The sequence below is a fragment of the Prinia subflava genome, chromosome 2 (genome assembly GCF_021018805.1).
Source record: "Prinia subflava isolate CZ2003 ecotype Zambia chromosome 2, Cam_Psub_1.2, whole genome shotgun sequence".
NCBI classification, from domain to species: domain Eukaryota; kingdom Metazoa; phylum Chordata; class Aves; order Passeriformes; family Cisticolidae; genus Prinia; species Prinia subflava.
Window position 1 is genome coordinate 104,917,281 of NC_086248.1, and position 18,324 is coordinate 104,935,604.

An 18,324-nucleotide genomic window follows, 5' to 3' on the forward strand; every position below is an offset into this window, starting at 1 on the left:
TTTGTCTGTCTCATATTTATCTTCTTCCTATATACTGGTAAATGTATTAGAGGTGCCACTTACTTTCCTCTCTAATCCCTTTCCCACTGCATCCTCTCATGACTTTGGGGGGATTTTCAGCTGAAAATGTAAATCAGGCTCCTCTTCCAAAGCTGGACAACAGAAAGAGGAGTTCTCTTGTTGTTTAAATAAAAAAAAAATAATAAAAAAAATTCTTAAATGAAGGAAAAAGAAATCCTTCTGGGGTAAAAAGCAGCTCCTGGTGCGAACTAACACCAGAGAAGCAGAGACATTAAACCTTCCCCTGCTGGTACCTGTTCCCTCTGCTCACATGGAGGAGACAGAGGGACCAGGAAATTTCAGAGTGAAAACTGCCACACCAGTAGTTACATTATCTTTGTGGGTTTGTATCTGCTGAAAATCAAGGCTCAGAGTTTTACCTGATTCGAGTTTTGTATGGGAAGAAGTGTTCACACAGGCCTGTTGTGATGCTTACTGAATTCCTTGAAGCATTTATTGTTTTCTAGATATCTCAGTACCAGTAAGACTGTGAAATCGATGAAATTATCAAAATATTGACATAAAACTCTACACAAAATGTGGCACTATTCTTTGTGAGTGCCATGGCTTGGGTTTTTCTGCTGCTGTCACCAACCACTGCCATCAGAGCCCTGTATGAAACCAGGCACAGGAAGGGGGAATTCCCCTAGTTCTTTGCAATGGAAAAACAAAAAAAGGAAAACAAAAAAGAGAGCTAATTTCCTGACTGCAGGAGAAGAACTGCTGGGATAGAAGGTTACCAAGGCCTCTGGCTCCTTGTGTGGAGCTGAAGAGAGTATTCAGAGAGTTCAAGCACAAGTAGGAGATCTCTGAGCGCAGGAAACACCAACACAGTGCAACGCAGGGTGAGAGAATTCAGCAGAGAGCAGGAGGGCATTACCCTACCCCGTGTGCATCCAGCCCTGGCAGGAGAGGGATCCCACAAATCCTTATCGCTATAAGCTCTTGCTAATTTGAGAAGTGTCAGGAATGACAGTGTCATTTTCCCCTCAGCTGTCGGGATCTCGGGGTGTCTATCTGATTAGATGGCACCTTCCAGGAACACGAGCGGTCCGTGACAAAGTCTGTGCAGAGCCTGGCAGAATGGCAGCACTTCGGTATAAATGAAGAATTTTTATTTGATTTATTTGATACCTAATATCTTTGTTGGATAACAAAGTCTGTATTGTGGCTGCTGCTGTGGGACATGAAGAACTGCACCTCTTTGCTGGTGTAGCACTTGTGAATTGACATTGGGACAATAAGACACCCATTCCTGGTGCCATCCTGCTGGAGATCCACAAGGATCTCTGATGTACTTCCAGTTCAGTATTGGGAAATACTGGAACTATGCAAGCTGTAGGAAAAACCAGGTGCCTTGCATTTGAAGGTTTTCTCCCTCTAATAACACAAATGTTGCCTTGTTGTTCTCCTTGACAGTGCGCCCTCACGGTTCCCTTTTCCATGGGAAGTGAGGCGGTTTCTGAGCAGTGCCTGCATATTCCATGCTAAAAGGGCAGCTGAAAAGGCAGCCTTGGCTGCAGCTGCTACCTGGAAATCCGGAGGCTGTTGTTTTCCTTATTTCATCTGTTGCTAGTCAGCTGGAAAGCACAGTGACCTATGAGTAATGTGGTCATCCCCAACTCATGCTGATAAAACCTTTGCACTGCTGCCTCTTGCCATCTCTCCTTCTCTATCTCTCTGAGATGTTCTGATCCAATCTTGACTTCCTTTGAGGTAGGGCATTCTGTCTTAATGCCCTAACCCCCTCGGAGAGTCAGAGAGAAATGATTTTGAGATGGTTTTTGTTGTGTGTTTGCCTGATTGACTTGTCTGCAGGGCTTTTATACCAGAAAGGACGTGACTCTGTGGCCATAACCCTGGAGGCCTTTAGGACACTGCTCCTCTCAATTAGTGGCTGCTGCTGAAGGCAGAGCAGAGGAATTTCCAAACCCCAGGATATCAGTTTGGCCCTATTGGCAGCAAACCACCAGGTGTAGCCCCCTAGAGTCGGGAGGGAGCAAATCTCAGTCGATTTTTGCTCTCTCCACCTTCTGTGCAGCACTGGGCAGTCACCTGGCATGTTTGTAATTCTTGTTTCCATGTAATTCTTGTTTTCATCACTAATGAATTTTTCTTGCTTACTCCTTACAGATCAGCATGCTGGATTTTATGGACCGTTTCTGGAGCTGAAGGACAACTGTCTGAGAATTTCCAGGTAATTGCCATTTCTTCTGCTTCTTTCATGAGCTGCTCTGGATGTTGTGACCTTCTCCTCGATCTCAGGCTGCAGACCTCTCTCCTAATCCTCTAAACTGGCCATCTCATGATTAGATTGTTGTTTTGAGTCACATCTTTGAATGCAAAGTGAAGGATGTTTTGGATCCCACCAGGAGAGTTTGACCAGGAACCTACAGACTCCCAGTTCTTATCTCAGGGGATTTGCTTGCACTTCTAAAAATAGAAATGGTTGAACACTGCTGGGTAAAGAACTGTTTCTGTGTGGTCCTGCCTTGCCTGCGCCTAGTGTTGGAAGTCAACTTTCTTGTCCTGACAGAAACACTGTCACTTTCTGACTGCACAGCCTTCACCTCTGTATCACCTTTTTAAAGGGCTGAGGTTTACCATAGATTTTTGTGGTTGGTTCTTCACTGTTTCATATTTACATCATCTTAATTTCTTTGAGAGACTCCAGATTCGAATGAGGCAGTGTTATAGTGGGGACCTACAAAAGAGCACTGGGTTGTGATGGTTTGAGGGCCACTACACCATGGGCACACCAAGCCCCAGCCCTGGCAGCAGCTTTGTGCCCTGCCTGACAAGGTTGCTCATGACCCAGATAAAAGCAGAGTGTTTTTCAGGCTGGCGCTGGTCCATCCTGGTATGATAATGCGGGCATTGTGAGTTCCTTGGGGCAGGGACTGTGGTTTTCCATATATCTTGAGTTGCTCCAAGATTGTGGCTGGCATTCTGTGAACCAAAGCTAATAAATCAAAGCCAGTTTTTTCTCATGTGCTTCAAAACCTACTCCATTTTGGAACGAGAAAACCACGTACAGCTCACTGCAGGCTTTGTCAAATTATTCCTCCCCTTCACACTTGGACTCTTCTTCATTTTCCACACACTTAATACTCACCCAGCTCCTTTCTGTAACTGGCAGCTGATCCAATTACACACTAGAGGTAGAAATACTGAAGTCTTACAGTTCAAATGTGGAATGATATGCATAGTCACTTTGTCACTCAAATCCTTAAAAAAAAAAAAAAAGGGGAAAGGAAAGAAAACTCGGAGTGGCTGGCCATAATTAAGGGCAGAAAATAGAGCACACAGTTAATACATCCCTGGTTTGCCAATACTGGGATGTCACAAGTACCAGTCAGGAAGCCAGAGCCATGTGGCTTCCTAGATAAAAATGCTGGCTTTTTACTTCTGGGTTCAAATCCAGCTTAAGGTTCTAAATGAGATGAGACCCTTAACCTGTGCCAAAACTGGGGATCCCTCCAGGTCACAGCTGAGGTTATTGGCAGGTCACTGTGATTAAGCCTGTCTTCTGTTGCCTTCAGCACACTTAATGGCATAAATAAAGGTATTGAGGTCCAAGCCCTGCCACAGAGCCAAGAAGCCTGAAGTATTAGAGATGATGATGAAGGCCTGGCAATGATGACCCACTCTAATTTAGAAGTAAAGACGAGCTTACAGGTACCCCTTGCTCGCCCTGTTGCCATTGCACTGTGGTATGTGTACTATGCCAGCTTCCAGAATTGCATTTTTGGAGAATCCTGGTTCAGATTCTCAGCTGGATTTGCGTTCAGGCAGCATTTTGCATTCAGCTTGTAAAACTGCATAGCAGTACTAAAAATGCAGGAACCTTCAAAGCCTCCAAGCCCCTCCAGCTCCCACCAGAGAGCCAGAGATGAGAATCCCACATGACAAAAAACAAGCAATAATTAAAAATCCCTATTTTGCCCAAAGAATTCCTTTGTTCACGGTATGTAAATGTCTTCACCTGCTTGTAAGTTATTTCATTTTTGATAGTTCCTTAGCTCAGTAATGTGAGCTTGGGAATAGAGGAGTCTGAAAGGAGTGTTACTCTGAAACAAAACACCTGTCTTTCAGTCAAGACTAAATTGACAAGCAACAATTTAGTTGTCTAAACTCAGAGCTTTCAGGATTTCAGACTACATAAATGTCAAGATGCCTAGGTAGGGCTCAAAGGTGAGCGACAGTGTAGGCAAATATACATTGGAACTTCAATTATCCAACCCCTGATCACTCTCACTTACCTGAAGTTTAAACATGTCTGCTTTCACTCTGGTTTCTACATTTTTCTGTAAAAGCCCTTTGTACTGAGTCACCTGTCTTTGCCCAGTGGAGTCTGTAAAGTTTTAAGAGCTTGTCTCCTGGGGAGCTTGGTGTGTCTGCCAGATCACCCCTCTCTGACGGAGCCTGTAATTATTCCTTCGTGTTACCTGGTGCATTTGGATAGAAGCATTAAAATCAATAAATTACTGTTTTCAGCTTTGCTGTCCCAGCCACGTTCCCCTTTTCCATAGGCTCGGTGTCACTGAGGCACCTTCCTCCTGACAAAGTGTGGAAATGCATTGGAACCTGATTTGAAACTCTTTAATGATTCCCTGTAGTGAGACTGTGTCCTCTGATGAGCAGCCAGAGGATGGGATGGACTTTGCTACTGAGCAACAGTCACCATTGTTGCACCAAATTCTTCCCTTCATTGGCTGACATCCATGAGCCAGATATCCCTTGATTTCCACAGTTTAGAAGGTTATAAAGCTGCTGAGATCCCAATCAAGACCCTCAGAGAAATTTTGCTCTGCATTTTCCTGACTTCCACACTTTTTCTCAATACATCCCAGTTACTTTTGAGGGGTTTGCTGTGATTTGAGAGGTAGCAGTTCACATTGGCAGGTCTCTGCACCAGCTACAGAATTAAAAAGTTTTGAGCTGGCAGGAAAGTATGTGAGACCTCCTCACCTCCTTTTGCATCCTTAAGTTTTCCTGCCTCATTTGCACCTTGTTCTTGCCTTACATTTTCCACTTTCAGTTTCTCCCAGTGCTTCCTAACATCATCTGTTCTCTCTGAGGGGTGAAAGGAGTCCCTCTCCTTTTTCCCCTTGCTCTCCAGCAAGCATTTTCCTCTTTAGCCTTCGGGGGAGGCATCTACACCAGAGTAAGGAGAGCAGATTTTTGTTTCATCCCCCAAAAAGAATCTGAATAGGCCAGTGTGCTGGGCAGAGCCTCCTGAGAAATGAGGGATGCAATGCCCTAATCTGGGCTGGGGTCCCTTTCCAGAGACACATTCCATGGTGGCACTGGGGGATAAAAGCTGCTGTGCAAGTGCTGCCTCCTCTGAAGTGTGGGATTTTGGGGTAGGATGAGCCCCTGAACAATAGACCAGCCCCCCTGAGGAAGCAAAAGGGGATTTCAGGCCAGGTCAGGCAACGTCTGCCTTCCCTTCAGCTGGAGGCACAGAGCTTGATCCCAGCAGAACAAATGGCATAAGACATGGAGGATCCAGCTTTGCACAGGAAAGTAAAATCCTGTTCTCCACTGAAAGCAGAGTTGCACAACTGAACCAAAAGGCAAAATGCAATCCAGTCATCTGTTGCTTTGGGAATGGGAAGAAAACAAAATTAAGTGGGGATATTAAATTGTAAGTTTTGTGGGTAAAGAGAAATCTCACTCACCTGGCAGCAAACTAATATTGCCAAGAAAATACAGCAGCACAAGAAGAGCAGAGAGTGCCCATTTCAATGTTCAGGAAGTTCTGGTGTCTTAGGTGTTTCATGGCCATCAAAAATTGAAATAAATTGAAGTTGCACTTTAATTGAATTACACAATGACATCAATTTAAACATTAGTAAACAGATGCAATTCTGTGCAATGCTTTAAATTGGGTTTTCTCACATATGCATTTAATTTAAATTTATTGAGATGGTTATTTATGTTAATAAAATAATTAAAAGCAGTTATTTAAGACTAACTATGGAATAGCTGTGTAACTACCTATATTAATAAGACAGTTAGTTAAGGGATAATGTCTATTGCTTTATGGTGTAATTGCTATAAACAGCTGCTGAGTTTGATTAAGAGCTGAAGTGGAGCTAAAGTGTTTGAGCAATCTCAAAAGCTATTTGTTGTAAGTGTACTACAAAGCAATAGCAATTATTCCTATTATACAAAAAGCCATACCATAAACATTAAAATATGGCACATAAGTAAGACTCTTTTTTCCCAGGTTGTGCCAGCATCTCCATGGGAATGGTGGGGCTGGGGAAGGAGAGCTGGGCTTTGGTGGACAAGAGGCTTGGTAGGGGCAATAATTTTGTCAAATAGTTTTGTTCATACCCAGGTTCACCCCTGTGTGAGAAAACTGGGGAGGGCACAGTCTGTGCTTCTGAGCTGTGTTTTTTCAGGGGTGCCATCATTTGAAAGTCTCTGGCTGAGTCCCTTTCCAATTTTATAGAAAAATTTCAACCATGGCTCCAGGTCTGACTTAGGAATTTCTTCCGCTGTTTGTTGGAGTACAAACAGGAGAGTTGAGCATGTAGTAAAACCCCTTCTGTAACTTTGACCATGAAATGGCCACTGTCACTCCACAACCCCATCACTGACACATGGACCACCCAGTTCCCAGGAATATCCTGCCTTATGGCACTGACACATACCTAAACCACAGACCATTTATTTCAGTGGGATCAAGGAAGCAAATACTGCTGTTGTTATTTACAAACTCTCTATTCTTCTGCTTCTGGACTCGTACATAAGAGATTTGCCCTCAAAATTTCTGCTGTGTTAGTGTCCCACAAATTTCATAGCAACTCAGGAAAAGAGGTGCTCAATTACTTAGTAGTCTTTTATTTCACCTTTAATTTGAGAGCACCTTTGAATGGTGAGCTCTGAGGCTTCAGTTGAGGAAGCCTCAACTGAATGGACAGGGCAGTCCTCAGCCTTCTGCTGCTCCTCATTCCTGAACCTCTCACAGACACTGGCAGGACTGTGAAACGCTGCCAAGCAAAACATCAGTGACACAGATCTTGCACATTTGGGGCTTTGTAATAAGCTGGACGAGTGCTAGAACAAGAGTTTGTGGGGCTGGGGGTAAGAACATGTCCTGGATGTCCTGCTTCAGGCCCTGGGCTCCTTGTGACATTGCTGGGAATCACGCAGGGAAGTTCTCGCTTTCAGCAAAACCCAGGCATCCCTGGGAAAGCTGGGTGGGTCCATCCCTGCTGCAAACCAAGCTCGGGGAATATCCATGTGATCAAAACCCTCTGGCCAACTTGCATCAGGGCTGAAGGATTTTCACATACAGATGTTAAAAGTACAAGAGAGAAGAAAAGAAAGATGTCAGCAGCACAGTGACACTGGTTTCCTCCTGTTACACAGCGTATCCTGGAAAAGATAAGGTGTCTCTGACCACCCAGTTGTGCGTGAGAGTTTAAAAAAGCTGACAGGAAGAGGGTTTTGGCAAAGTCCAATGCACAATGATTAATCCAAGTGCCAGTTCACTGCTAATCTTGTGTGGGATAGTTTTGCTCCTGGTTTATTGGGGAGGCAGAGGTGTCTGGGCACTGAAGGGATGTGTGTGCATTGCAGGCAGGCTGGACAGCCACTGCTGGGGGAGCACTGCTGCCACCAGGCTCTTCCCAAATGACGCCTGTTGGGCCTGGGATGAGTGCAGGACCCACTCGGCTCCAGCGGCTCCTTCCTCGGGAGAAGCTTAGGCAATGGCAGAAAAGCCCACCCAGTGTACTTGCCTTGTTAAGCTGCTGGGGCTTGCAGGCCTTCCTAACTCTGCCCTGGGGAAAAACTGCTTAACAATGGATAAAAGACTTGGGCCTCCCAGCTTAGTTACAAAGGATTCTCTTCACTCATCCTCTTAGTGAGAAATCCAGTTGAATGCTTTTTGAAATCTTTCAAATATTAAAAATAAAATAAATCTTCTTATTCTGTTTCCCGGCAAGATTCTTGACTGCAATGCCATGTTGTCACACACTTCAGGTCCTTTAAAATGTCGAAAGGACCCCCCTCAGTGATGTGGCTGGAGCCAGGTACGCGGAGAAAAGGTTATTCAATTCTTTGTGTGCCTTCAGAGAGTTAAAGGAAAAAAACCCAATGAGCCCTGGGAGGGGGAAGAGGTAGTGGATATTAAAATAATTGTGTGTCAGGCTGCAGAAGGCTCACTGCTACTACCTGGCTTGGTTGGGATCTGCTTTGGAAAATAGCTGGTCTGTGGTTATTTGTTTCAGCTGGAGTGAGGGAACCATTGCTACTTCACCTGGGCACAGGAATCATTCAGGTTGTTGCTCTGAGCAGTTACCGCAGAAAACACTTGTCAAATCAGTTGTGAAAAGAGCCAAACACTCTTTTCAGCTGCCTGAGAAACTGGTTTGCCTTCCGTTTCCTCTCTCCTGAAGTGTTACCTGCTCCCTTCCCTTAGTGCCAGTGTCAGCCTAGAGATGTGCCACTCCCTCTTGGCAGGGGAATTTCAGCCCAGAGGGGATGTGATATTCACTAACGCTAAGGGCACTTAAAACCTGGAAGAGTTGGGGAAAGGAAAGCTGTCCATGTGGGCCGTCATCAAGGGAACCATCAAGTGACTCTGCTACTTGCGATCTTAGAAGTCAGTTTTGCTTGCACAGAAATCTTTGCCCACGCACATTGTTGTCATCACTCTGTAAAGACAGTTTCTTCATGGGAAGCTCTTACAGGCAGTAGAGATTTGTTCTCTCTGCCTTGCTGTCTCCTTCCTCTCACAAAGAGTTGTTGAATATTTGGCATCCCCTGATTTTAAACTCTCTCTTTATGCTCTTTGGTTCTTCTCAGTCATTTCTGAAATCATGCTAGTGTGTTCCTCTACAACTCGAGTCAGAGCACATGGGAACCTGATTCTCTTAAAGGGAGGGAATTTCTGCTGAATTTTGTGTTTAAATTCATGTAAAAAACCATCCACTTGCTTGTTAGGTATTGGTTGGTTTTATTTTTAGTTTGGGGTTTGGGTTTTTTTGACATATTGCTATCTCTGGATTTAGCATTGGTTCATTAGTTAAGGGAATAAACAGCCACATTTTCTATTATTCACATTATTATAGTGTATTCCAAGCCCTTTTTATCCTGAACCTTGTTAAATAATTCTTTATCCTTTAAGAAATTCCCATTAAACTCTGACCAAGAAGAGCAATAAGTTAGTTAGTCATCATATATAAAAATCTGAATCATTTTTACAAGTATGTGTAATGGCTTCCTTAATTACGTGTCTTCATAAAAACACTACCCCTCTCGAACACAGCATCCTTTCATTCTTCAAGAGGATCTAATTTCTGAAACAACGGAAATTAAGGCACTGGTGCTTTATTTGGACAAATGAACAGAAAAAAAAAAAACAGTTCTAGCAGAAGGTACAGGAATCATGTGTTCTATTATCTTGTCAGCTACCTTGATGTTATTAGGAATATTTTCCAGGTCAGCCCAGCAGACTGCTGGGATCAGTGTTACACTGATGGCAAAGTGCTCCATGTGGACTGGGATGGGATCTTGGCAGCAGCCCAGGGGAAGATGAGATCCTTCCCTGCTGCTCCTGGCCTTGCTGCACGTGCCCCTGGCTCGTGTTCCATGGTGGTTCCGTGGTCACCAAGGGCAGGAACACCCTTCCTGCTGCCCCGCTCCGAGGAGTGCAGTGATTCCGTGTGCTCAGCAGCACTGAGGGGCATTTTTAGGGCTGGGGAAAGCTGTAGCCTCCTCATCCTCTGACAAAATGCAGATCTTCAAGTGGGCGAAAACCTTCCCAGCAGGGCCGGGCGGGTGGGCAGGCCCAGCCCTTTCAGGGCAGCTCAGGCTGCTGGGGGATTAGCGTGGCTGGAAAGCCACAGCCGCGATCCTTGCATCACCCGCTGCTTTTTCCGCGCTCTTTGTTAATCTAAGTATGAGTTTGCCACCTTAAACCCACAATAAAAGGCGACATTCACTGCCCTGCCACCAGAGCTGTGCTGGACAATGTTTTCAAACCGCCTACAAAAGGCGTCTCCTCTGTGTTCATCCGTCTTCCTCTGAAGGCACCAGAGGCTCTGAGTAAGGGATAAAAAGGTCAAATGTAAAACAGAGGCCGCCTCTAACCCTTCATGGCCTCTTTAAACCCCTCCATAGTCCATAGGCTGAAAAACACTGAAAAAGGAAGGATGGTACTGAAGCCTCTTCCTCCCCTGTTTTATTTCAGGTCAGGTAACCTTGCTCACTCTTGTGGAAAGCCTGAGGAGCTCCAGGAGGGATTTAAAGAAGAGATCTTCCTCTCCTGTTCAGGTGAATAGTCATGAATTAGACTCCTGGGAAACTAAAGCAGTGTAAATACACGAGGAAATCTTTTGATTTCGTGTAGTGTTAAAAAATGCTAAAAATACTTCTACTACAGTTAGCGTTGAATTTTTATGTATTTACTTATTTATCTTAATTTATGCCTTTTTTTTCTCCCTTCCCTGGGAAGTGAAGACTATCAACAGATAAGGGAGAGAATTCTGTGGTTTTGTATGCAGTATGAGTCCAGTACTTGGCCAAGACCCAGATCTATTGTGGCAAGAAAGTAATAGCTGAACTAACTAGGGACTCAGACTCTCTGGCCAGCATCCAAGAAACATTAAAAAATGTAGTACTGCACATAACAAGTAGGAAGATGCATGCAAATGTTGATGTCTTATTGGAAACTGTTAAGTTATTAATATGTTGGGTTTATAGACGTGCATTTGGATTTTAAAACCTGCTGCCAAAGTTCACGCTCTGAAATTACCTGCTGAACTCTGTGTCTGACATAATATTTAAAGTAGTGTCACATTGGTGAGACAGCTGTGGAGAAAATGGCACATCTGGATCCCTGGAGTGTTTCTTTTGGGAGCACCAAGACAGTGGCAGGGATCCAGTTCAGCTCTCAGGACAGCTTCTAAACACTGTTCCCTTTTTTTTTCTTCACTGTGTCTTCCCCCAAGCAAGTCTTGACCTTGTCACAGGGTAGGAGGGTTCACTCTCTGTTGGTTCGTGTGAAAGGTGTGGGTCAAGAGCTTTGTGTGGTGCCCAGGGGCCTCCTAAAGCCTTTTAGAAAGGAGATCCCAAAGCATTAGGGGTTGGCTAAGGATGACTTTGGCAATGAATCCTGTTCCTGTGGGGTGATGGGTATCCTGATGGGTGCAGGATACAGCTCATATTATCATGCCTGTGTTTTTTGGGAAAGTGTTGAGTTTTTCCTGTAGGTGTGGATTGCCATCCAGCCCTGGTGGGATATAAAAGGTGATTCAGCTGTGGTCTTGGAGAGAGTCCTCTGAGCAGAGTGTCTGTGACTTCCCAAAGCCACTGCCTGGGAGGGAAGGTGAGGAGAGATGCTGAAGCCTCCACTCCAGGTGAATTCTGTGTGTATGCAGCTGCCACCCTGCTGTGTGTTAATGTCATACAGCTCATAATGCCACCCCAGAATGGTTTATTGCCACTGCCAAAGGTGCCCTTGCCAACATCCACATAGATCCCAACATTCCTAAGGGTCTTTGTGGCACACTCAGCAAGTCCCTCGCTGCAGTTGTGATCACACGAGTGCAAGGAAGCACACAGGACAAAGAGGCTGGAGAAGCAGGGAGCTCACCTGGGGCGGCTCATGTGGAGCAGGCAGCGCTGTCCTGTGAGGCACGACAGGAAGCTGAAATGATAATTTCTTTCTACCACAGCAATAAGCAAACAGTTTCAGTGATTGCACTTTATTCACAACCATAACTGTCATCACTGACATTCACTGGAGGTGTCAAATCCCAGGGTTTTATGCTTTTACAGTAGTATTTTCTCTCTTTCCCTCTAGAATTATTACTTTTTTATTAGGGAATAGCTTAATGTTAGGGCTAAGAGGTGAATGGTAGGAGTTGGTTTTAGATTTTGGGGTTTTTTTTACCTGACTTTCCTCACTCCGTGTTCCACTCTCATCCCTGCTCAGAGCTTACTTTGAGCTGGAGAACCAGTTTGATGGTTGTTGTTGTACCAAGCGAGCTTGCTCCTACAGTGGGGGTTTTTTTCTAATCTCAACTCTTAATTGTTGCATGCAAATTGTTTAATAAATAATGTTGGACAGAAAAAAAAAGAATAGATATTAATTAAGAAAAGGATTTAGGCTGACTCAGTCTCATACATGAGACAAAAGGTTAAGTAAATGCCAAGGCTGCTATGCCTCTTCAAACAATGAATATTAGTTTTAGAATCATTAATGTCTGCTTAGAAAACAGAGTCATACTGGAGTCTTGTATGCCAAAATAACCAAGGCCAGGGCTGTTTCTTTTCAATCTGAAGCTAAATTATTCTCCAATAGAGGGCTAAATGTATGCAATTAACAGTGCTAGGTAGGACAACAGGGAACGGCACTTCTAATATGTAGCCAAATTAAGATCAAGTTTTTCTTTAAATCTGGTAACTTAGACATTTAATATGCACAACCCAGCTCTGCAAGAGAATTAGTGAAAAGCAGCAGATAATTAACTCCTTCTCTGCTTGTCAATGGAGACAGAATGATTAGCCCACTGTTCACTCACTCCTGTCTTCTCAAGTTGCCGGATCTACAAAACCAAAGTGGTTGGGTTTTTTTTCTAAGTGTTTTTTTTTTTTTTTTTTACCAATAGATGAGGACAGTTGCATAGTCTTTATTAGAAATGAAATTACCACATCATATTTTTAAAGAAAATTCCATCCTGAGAGAGGTCAGTGTTTGGAGTTGAGTTTAGAATGAACACAACCATGAGAGCTTAACTAAAACTGTGTACTCTGGGTTTTGAAAGCTTAAGAAAATACAGTTTAATAAATAAATAGAAAAATCCATTTTAAGCAAGTAGGGGACTGACTGGTACATAGGCAAAATAAAAGGTGCTCATTAAAACTTCCCAGCACCCTCATGTGCAAAAAAATACTCTGTACTAGATATGTTACTGACCATGCCAGCATCATCCTTTAGTATGAGTGTACCTAACAATAACAATGTTTAATTCTCAGTCAGAGATCTTCAAGAGGATGAGTATGTTTTTTCCCAGTTTACTGAGGGAAAGGGAAGTAAAAGATGGTGAGGTGACTTCTGTTTGTATCTAAACTAAGTCTGTGCTTCCCTGCTCTGGGTTCTGCTGAGCTGAAGCAAAAGGGCTTTTCCATTCCATTTCTCCTGCTGAGGAGGCTCTCAGAGCAGAGCTTTTGGTGGCACTGGTGACTCCTGCTGAAGTCAACAGCCAAGTTGACTTCACGCAGATAAACCCTCAGGTCTGAAAACGAGACACTTACTAGCCCAAGTTTTGTTTCTGAGGCTGAGGGACATTACAGCTCTCATTTAACTGAGTAAATACCATTATGCTGAAGTCCTTTGCGTTGTCACCAACAGGAAGAGAGAGCTTTGCTCTGGGCTCATTTCAGTGATGGGTCTGGGCTGGAATGTGACATATTTACATTTAATATTTGTGCCGTGTCTAGGTCTCCCTCTCCACTTTCTGGTGCTTGCTGCTTTCAAGAGTGTCTGGAAATTGGGCCTGTTCAGGGACACATGCCCAAGCCCAGTTCTGAGACTTATACTTCCCGTTTAGGCTTTTCACACACTATTATTAGGAAAAAAAGCAAAGAAGCAGCCAAACACCAGATTGTTGCTTTTTGGTATTGAGCTCCTCTCTCGATAAGGGGTCTATTAGTTTGTGCTCAGGCTTGAGTCTGTATAAGAGATCCATAAGGGAGCTAACATATGGGATATTTTAACTCTCCATATTTAAATAATCTTCATTAAGACCATTTGGAAAGAATCTGTGCATTTTCTACTTGTGAGTCTTTGTCTTTTCCTTTCGAGAATTTTATTTCTGGAGGTTCTGGATGACTAAAATTGGCTCTCCCCTCCCCAGCTGGCCTGAGCACAAGTAGACTCCAGCAATCTGAAGGTCTCTTGACTGAGACCACCAGAGCAGTCCTGCAGGATCTGCTCAGGCTGAGGCCACCTAGGAACAGCTTCTCTTTGGCTGCAGTGGCCTGTTTCACCACTGGGCAAATATTTGACTTTGAAAATGTTTCGTTTTCACTTACTTCGCCGTGAGTTCGTGCCAAAAGGCCAGGCATGATGGCCCTTATATTTGCTAAAGGTCTGGCTCTGGCTGTGCGGTGTGGGAGGATGTCCTGTCATGCAGAACCTGAGGTCAGACTGTCCTCTTGCAATCCTCACACGGGCAGTGCTGCCCTTGCAGCCGGCTCTGGGCTGGTGGTGCTGTTGCCATCAGAGAGAAAATTTCTGGGTTGTTTCACGTTCTGGCGCAGTCCCTTATGGGCAGACCTCTGTCCTGACAGGTTCTGTTCCTAGGCTTGTTCTTCACCCATTTAGTTCCCCTCTGGCAACACTGTGTGACCAACCTGGTGCAGGCAGACAGTCCCCAGAGCCTCTCTCCTGAGGACACCAACCACAAAGCCAGGTGGGACTGGTGACTCTGCTGTAGGGGTAGGGGTTTCTGGGACATCTCTGTGCATAAAGATGTGTGTCTCAAACCAGCAGAGGAATCCTTAAAGGAGTAAAGGAGAAGGGAACCGAGGCTGTGTTTATGTAATTCTGCCTGTAGAGGTGTCAGAGCCAGCAGGGCAAGCTCAGGGAGGGCAGGCAGCCCTCAGCCTGTGCTGCCCCCAGCTACAGCCAGGCCTGCATTGATCTTGGCAGCTGCTCCAATCCTCTCTTCCCTCCCTGCAGGCTGCTCCAGGCCTTTCTCTCAGCGGCTTTGCAGGCAGCTGCGATCTGTGCTCCCTCAGCTCCTGCCAGTGCCTCCGAGCCCCTGCCCAGCTACCCCGCTTGGCCCCCAGTGCCGCCCGTGTCCCTGCACCGCCAGGGTCCTCTATGGCTTTGCTCCCCTGCCTCCCTGACCGCACTGAGCACCCTCTGGGCCCCTCCCCTCACCTTTTACCTTTTCTTTCCTCGTGCTTCCACTCCCGCAGCTGAGCCCTGTCCCACTGCAGGCGTGACAGCCGTGTGGGCATCCCGACCCCACTGCTCCTGCGCCCTGGGCAGGATCCCGCCCTCACACCTCGCAGGGTGCAGAGGTGCCTGTGCTGGGCATTGCCCCCCAGAGCTCGCCCCGTTGTGCAGCAGAGCCCACCCTATCGATCAGCCCATCCCTGAGTGCTGACAGGCAGGACAAGGGCCGGCTCTGCTCCTGCAGCATTTAATCCCCAGCTCCGAGTCACCAGGACACCTCAGACTGTTGGGTTCCGCTCGGGCATAATTCCATCATTACCATTGATTTGTTCGCCCGCGCTCCCCACGGTGCTTTTAATCAACTCTCCATCTTTGTGCCTTCACACCTTTACGCTTCCCATGATTGGCTCCGCTCCCTTCTGCCTCTGCAGTGAAATAGCACCATAGAAATCCTCCTGCCTCTTACATACATTAACAATCCCATTTCTCCTCTCTCTGGTCCAGTGAAGGGATCTCCCTCACCACAAAGGCACCACTGTCTCTGCTAAGCGCACGGGGAATAGCTTCTATTCATTATTCCCAAAGTCCAGTACAATGCGTTATAATTAGTTACTGGCCTCTTTGATTTACTCTACCTTCAAAGGCTCTTTTATAGTTTAAAAGTGAAGGCAGATGCTGACATTAATTTTGGCTGTCTCTCCATGGCATTGTGCAGACAAGATAAAACCAACATGCAGGTACAGGGATAAGTAACTCACTAGCCAAAAAAAAAAAAAGGAAAAAAAAGTAGCAAATAGGGCCATCATCACATTCATTTCATGAAAGTAGCGTGGTGTTGGGGAGAACTCATTAGCCTTTTTGTTCTGCATTATCACCATCATTTATCAGCAGTTGTATCACATGTCACAGCCACTATCCTTTCTGGCATCCAGTGTGGGACCAAAGGGCTCCCGGAGAATGCCGAGTTCCGACGCCGGGGCTGAGCCGTGTGATGCACTAGGCACTCTATTAATTGTGGCAGATAGAATTTTTTCCAATATACTCCTAAAGGGATACTCAATAAAGCAATGCAGTGTGATTTACCAACTCAAAGAAGCATGGACAAATAAAACCACATCATGGGCCTGTCCTTCCCTCTAAACCTTTCCTTGGCTGTTAGCACTGAATGTGTTGGAGGCTGTTTAGAAATGAAACAAACCCAAACACACAAGTGAAGAAACCCCAAACATTAAGCTAATCAGTCCTCACAAACACAGGCTGCCTTCAGTGAAACTCTTCCTTTGGTTATGTCTTGGTAATGGTGGCCTGGTAATCTTTAGAAATCTGCTGCTTTTTTAAGCTGTGACTGATCACTTTTGTGTAAACACACACACACAATTCTCCACACAAAGCAGGGCTTGGGGAGTAGTTTTAGAACTCCTCCATGATCCTCGACCTTTAATCAGCTGTCAGTAATTGCCCACCTCTCCCATCAGTGCAGAAATATGTGGGAAGGGAAAAAGCCGCAGCCTTGTCCAAGCTGCTGGAGCTGCAGTTGTCAGTTCACACCAGCACTTTAAGAAAGTATCTCATGTACAACAAAAGTGGTGCACGTTCACCACCCCATCTAAGGGGGGGCAATACCAGCTTTAAATATTTTGGGCATCAGAGCAGGACATGCAAAAGCTGATCCTGACCCTCTGGACTTGGGAACTTCAGCTAACCCTGTGCCTCAGCTCTGGGAGCAGTAGCACTGGCTTACCCCACACACGAACTGTGAGGATTAATCAATATTTGCAAAGTGCTTTAAAGAGGAAAAGTAGCACGTTAAGTACTATAAAGTATTATTAATAGTGCTAACAATCTGATAATTTTGGAGTATATGAGTCTTTTCTTAACCTTGTTCAGCAAGACTTTACACTGCAAACAGCTGAACAAGTGACAGCAGTACAGCCAGGGTGGCTGGTCCTCTGTTTTCAGCATTGGGATTGTGCTGGTTGCCAGCAGCACCTTCCTGCTGGACAGTCACTCTTCACCAAAACTTTTGCTCTGGAAGGTTCACCAAACCCTGAGCTCCTGCTGAGGAGTTTGCTCTGCCCTGGGCAGGGAGGAGGGCTTTGATTCTCACCAGTTCCCTCTGTGAGCAGCCACAGGGGGAAGGCTGAGGGCCAGAGGCAGCAGTGTGGGACTGGATGTGGCTCCTGCCCTCACCCATTTGGATTTTATGCCAAGGAAACCAGGCCCTGGTGTCAGCCACAATCAGGAGGAAGTCTGTCACTGTATTTAATTTGAAACAAGAAACAGTTTCAGGCCTCTATGGCCCAGGTCTTTAAGGCCAGTTTTCTGGCATTATGAAATATGTTTTTCTTCTGAAAACTTTGAGATCTAAGAATTTTGTCTGGAGTGTAAACAGTAGGACTCTCATGAAGAGTAAAATTTATTTCTTAGCTTGATAGGGTCAAGTAACTCTAACTGGGATTAGCTAATGTTTCACAGAACCTGATGTTTTTGTGGCTAGGGAATCCCTGGAGGAAGGAAGATATCCATATTTGATGAAAAGCCCCTAATAAAATTAGATACTGCTCCTGAGCTTATCAAAAGAAGATGGAAAGAAATGAAAATTAAAAGTGCAGCTCTGGAATCTTGTAAAATCCTGTCAAGACAGCAATTCTGGAAACCAGTGTCCACAATATTTTCCCATTTTCCACCCCACCTCCCCATGTATGCACAATCCTGCACACACAGCTCCTGTTTCTTTCTCTACTCAGATGACCTTAGTTATGTTCCTCTCATTTTCTCTCTCAGCAGCCCCACCTCTGAACTCCCACAAAAAAAAAAAAAAAAAAAAAAAAAGTATCAATCAGGCCAGTATAATTCGCCAAATCCCAAACTTTCTCTGATGAGGTAATGCTAAAGACAGGAATCTACACCAAAAAAGAAGAATAAGCTGCAAGAGATCAAATAAAGCTGTCGTATTCCCTTAATTTCTTTCAGAATTATTGAGTGAAGACCTGAGACACTTCCAAAAAAAGCAGGAATCTTTTTACGAAAGGGAAAATGGCTGTGGCTTTGACGCTTGTTTGTGGTCAGAAAGCAAACATGGGGTTCTGTGTTCTTCCTGACTTCTACATGAGCAAAATAGGAGACAGAAAAGAGAAAGGAGAAATAAGAAAGGATGTGTTGAAGAAGGGGAAAGAACTCTCAATACTACTAAAAATATATATTTTTAACTGTTGCCTCCCTCTTTTGAGAACAATTAACCTTTTAACTCTGCAAGAGTCCAAATAGGAAAGATTTTGTGATTGTTTGTGCAGTGCCTGTTTTTTGTGTACCTGGTCCTTTCTTTCTTTGTG

General features: G+C 44.9%; 1 long non-coding RNA gene across 2 annotated transcripts in view; it reads left to right on the forward strand.

The window, feature by feature from the left end:
* The window catches only part of LOC134547453 (uncharacterized), a 434,555-nt gene that overhangs the window by 382,493 nt on the left and 33,738 nt on the right, over positions 1-18,324 (forward strand). For both annotated transcript variants that reach the window (XR_010079475.1, XR_010079476.1), the window contains exon 4: positions 2,194-2,257. This is a non-coding gene — a long non-coding RNA (uncharacterized LOC134547453). The remainder of the gene's footprint in view (positions 1-2,193; positions 2,258-18,324) is intronic.